General features: G+C 43.8%; 1 non-coding gene across 1 annotated transcript; it reads left to right on the top strand.

Moving 5' to 3' along the window:
- Positions 1 to 3,475: 3,475 nt before the first annotated feature.
- Positions 3,476 to 3,783, top strand: LOC113458120. Its single transcript, XR_003378553.1, has one exon. It is a non-coding gene; the product is annotated as a small nucleolar RNA U85 (small nucleolar RNA).
- Positions 3,784 to 4,315: the final 532 nt, after the last annotated feature.

The following is a 4,315-nucleotide window of genomic DNA, read 5'->3' as shown; positions in this document are numbered from 1 at the left end:
ATCTCCTCTCTTCTCCCACTTCTCTCCATCTTTCTCCCTTGTAATCAGATTTGTCCTTTGTACAAAATGAACAAGAAGAGTTCACTTCCACTGACTGCTCTGGTTGCTGTAGTCCCGTCTCCCATTCAATAATAGGGAATGATGTGGGATTCCCCTCTGTATGCTGTGAATACCACTGGTGAATAAAGAAACTGCTTTGGACCAATAGAAAGGCAGAATTTAGCTAGGCAGGGAAAACTAAACTAAATACTGGGAGAAAGAGGGGCAGAGTAGAGAAAAGCCAAGTAGCCCCACCCGAGACAGATGCTAGGAACTTTACCCAGTAAGCCACAGCCACATGTCAATACACAGATTACTAGAAATGGGTTAAATTAATATGTAAGAGTTAGCCAATAAGAAGCTAGAGCAATGGGCCAAAGAATGTTTTAAATAATTAGTTTCTGTGTGATTATTTCAGGGCCGAGCAGCCAGGAACCAACAAGCGGCCTCTCCCACAACAGGGGAAGTTTTTTTTTTTTTAAACATAGTTTCATTGATCACATTTGTTTTATGAAATACCTGTTTAGTTTAACTTACCCATTTTTATTACATATTAATTTATTAGGCTGGGCTGTCTGCTTAAGTGTTTTTATGTGCGCAACTGTTTTTTCTTCCTAATTCTCTGTATGGAGAACATATTTAAAGAGAGCCAGATGCACTAGCTAGGACCAGATAGTTAAAGAATGAATGAAAGAATAGAAATTAAACATAAGGCAGATACAGAAAAAAAAAGTCTAAGGAGAATTTAGAAAAGGTGGGATTAAGCATTGGGAGTGTCTAGAGGAAGTCTACTCCCTGGGAACAAGATGAAAGAAACATATAAGAAAAACAGAAATCACATAGAGAGTAGGCGTATGGTTCAGCAATAGGATCAGGGTTATATGCCCAGTATTACCGAGGGGGAAAAAGATTTAGTGGTTTAGAAGGAAGGACTAAATCATTATGATTATTGGAAGGCTTCTGCAATGGGGGAGCTTCATGGATGTCAATGAAAAAAATGAAAACTAGAATATGTGAAATTGTGGTTAGAGGGGCTACTGTCCACAACATAGGAAGGTTCACCTCGAAGCAGGATGCAAAGCAACCCTATTTTATCTGCTCTGCTTTAAGTCCTTTGAAAACCCTCAACAAGTCTCTGAAACGGTCTTTCACTGTGCAAGCCACAGTTGCTTCTGTGACTCCATTATGTTCCCAGTCTGATGAGACCCATTCCCATGCATCCACTGTAGTCATCCAGCGAATCTGGATCTCTCAGCGCCGTGGAGGCTTCTCCGGGCCTTGCCCTGCTGGGTGGAGAGCATCCTGCCTGAGGGGACTTGCCTTTCCTGAAGGAAAAGTGAAGTGTCCCAAGGGGAAGGAAGGGACACTCATAACTAGGGAAGTTGTCCACTCCCAGGGATGATGGGGGAGGGACAGCTAGGGAGTAGCCTGGAAAGCTTCAGAAGGGGACAGTCCCGAGCTACTAGGTCATCATGGCCACTGACTTCAAGGGCAATGCAAGATTCAACCTGGCCTACCCCGAGTCTCTTGCAGAACTGTCTGAGTGTGCTCCAGAAGAGCAGGGCTGCAGGAGGCTTGATTGGAGAGACTAAATGGTCCCTTTCCTTTGGCCACCTGCTTCATCTCTACAGACAAGCAGAGACAAGATGTGGGCTAAGGAATGAGGCAGCGTTTAGGACATAGAAGAGCAGTCAGAAGAGCCAGTAAAGAGTCCATAGTACTCATATTCACGGACCATCATGGAATAGTCCGTCTTAGATGGAGGTGAGAGTTGGTGTATAGCACCTCAGGCCAGAGTGATGCAGGTGTTTCAGCAGCATAGGTGAACATGCCTGGCTCAGGAAGGAGGCCTTTAAGATGCAGATGTGACCCTGTTCATCTCTCAAGGTTGGGTGACAGAAGGAGGGTGACCCAGGTGCCTTCAGCATGTAGGGTTTCCTTTGACAGGGATGCTCCACTCCTGGAACACCCCAGACCCATTTCTGAGAGCTCACTGTGGCCACACCTCCTGCTGGTCAGCCCAGTGGTCATCTTCCAGGACGACAGGAAAGTCTGTCCAGAGATGTCTGGACTGTGGGACTGGCCCATGGGAAGCACTGAATGCTTTGAGCTTCTTGTTGTCAAAGTCAGAGATTCATGTTGTCAAAGCAATTACAACTGAAGCTCATAAGACCCTTGAACTTTTGGGAAGCAGATTTTAGAAATGCCCAGTCACACAGTTCACTAAGCCATCCTCATGGCCTGTTGAGCTGGGTAAGTTTTCCTTTGTGCTGTTTGAACCTTATTTACAGACTTCATTCTATCTTATATTTTTCTACTCTAAGTGTATATAAGGAAACTATGTTCAGAACCTTTGGCCCTGCCTGGATTAGTCTAATTATCACTCAGTTGTTCCTTATTTTCCTACAATTTCTTGTGAGACATTTCTACGGGTCAGTAGCAGTGCCCTTCTCTGGAGGCTCGGGTGTCTGGAGGCAGGACCATTTTGTGAGGGAGATGGCACCCAGTAGGGCATCACATTAGGACTGGAGTGTGCTCAGTGTGTCCCCTACACAGTGTTAGTGAAAATAAGACATTGGGTACTATGCAAGGGAGTTCTTAAGCTGACCATAGGACAGCCACATCACACTCTACCAAGAAGGGCTTACACTGAGTGAGGATTAAGAACTGTGACTGAGAAAGATCTTGAGATATACATCATAATATTCTCCTCAGGAAGGGTGTGTATATGTGTGAGTGTGTATATGGGTGTTTGAGTATGTATGTGTGTGCATGCATTCTAAATGTATTAGTACATTTGTGGTACACAGGGTTCCACAGCATAAATTATTCCTAGATGGACCTTTATTAACCAGCAGTTTTGGAGACTGAGAACCCAACATCAAGGTGCCAGCCTATTTAGCAATTCTGATTCTATGATGTACCCTTGAATGCCTTGTCTTTTGGAGTAGCATCTGCTTCGTCTTTGCACAGCAGAAAAGACAGGGAAAGAAGGCAATGATGGCATCAATCCTGCTTGTGAGGGCATAGCTTCAATGTCTGAGTCACCTCCTAAGGGTCTCACCCCTTAATACTCAAACAAAAATAAATAAGTGCAGCATGAGTTTGGGAGGCAGAAAGCACTGAAACCATAGCAGACACCTCAACTTTTTGTAAAGATGTTTAATTTGGTGCTGTATACATTGGTCGGAAACTTAATTTTCATATAAACACAAAGGTTCAGATGAATGTGTGGGTTTAGGTGAGAACATAGCAGAGGTTTGAGAAGGCACATTTTTTTTTCCTGATTGAGGGGACAGCAGGAGTTGGACTTATTTTCAATGAGGAGTTTAGCACTGTCACTGACAAATGTTCAGATTGTGACAGGAGCAGTGTAGGCATGTATTAGTTTTATAACCAAAAATAAATTTCGCTTAGACATTTCCATTTTGGGAAAAGTAAAAGAAGAATTGAAAGTAGTATTTTAAGAAATTTATGTTACAAGCCAAGTAAGAGAATTGCATATCGGGTCTCTAATCTTGGTAGAGACAGTTATATGTTTTCGCTGTAAGGGCAGTCCAACAAGCATGTTTCCTACTTTTATTCACCTCACTCCAGACGGGGGGATTCTTCAGTTCCCTGGGAAAAATCGTAAACTGAATTGGAGTAGAAACAGGCCATATTCAAGTACCAAGGTCACAAGTCTTAAAGGACTTAGATTATCATGGTCACCAAGAGATCATATGCATATTTTCTTATTTATTCATTCATCTGATTATTTATTTTGCATTCTGACTGCAGCCTCCCCTCCCTCCTCTCCTTCCACTCCCTCTCCCAATCCTCCTCCCTTCCATACACCTGTCCTCTGTATTCACTCAGAAAGGGACTGACCTCCCACGAATATCACAAAGCATGGCATATGAAGCTGCCATAAGACCAGGCACCTTTCCCTGTATTCAGGCTGGGCAAGGCAATCCAGCATGAGGAATATATTCCCAAGGGCCAACCAAAGCACCAAAGACAGTCCCTGCTCCCATTGCCAGTAGTTCTACAAATACATCAAGCTACAACTGTATATATGCAAAGGGCCTAGTTCGGCACAATACAGGCACCCTGGTTGTTGATTTAGACTCTGTGTGTTCTTATGAGCCAGATTAACTGTTTCTCTGGGTCTCTTGCAATGTCCCTAACCCCCTGGCTCCTATGATCCATCCTCCCTCTCCTCAGCAGGACTCCCATAGTTCAGTCCATTATTTGCCATGGGTCTCTGTTTTTATCCCATGCTTTTTCAGTCACA

Source organism: Microtus ochrogaster, unplaced genomic scaffold (assembly GCF_000317375.1).
Source record: "Microtus ochrogaster isolate Prairie Vole_2 unplaced genomic scaffold, MicOch1.0 UNK3, whole genome shotgun sequence".
Taxonomy (NCBI): domain Eukaryota; kingdom Metazoa; phylum Chordata; class Mammalia; order Rodentia; family Cricetidae; genus Microtus; species Microtus ochrogaster.
Note: the sequence above shows the minus strand (reverse complement) of the source record. Positions and strands in the feature narration are given on the sequence as shown.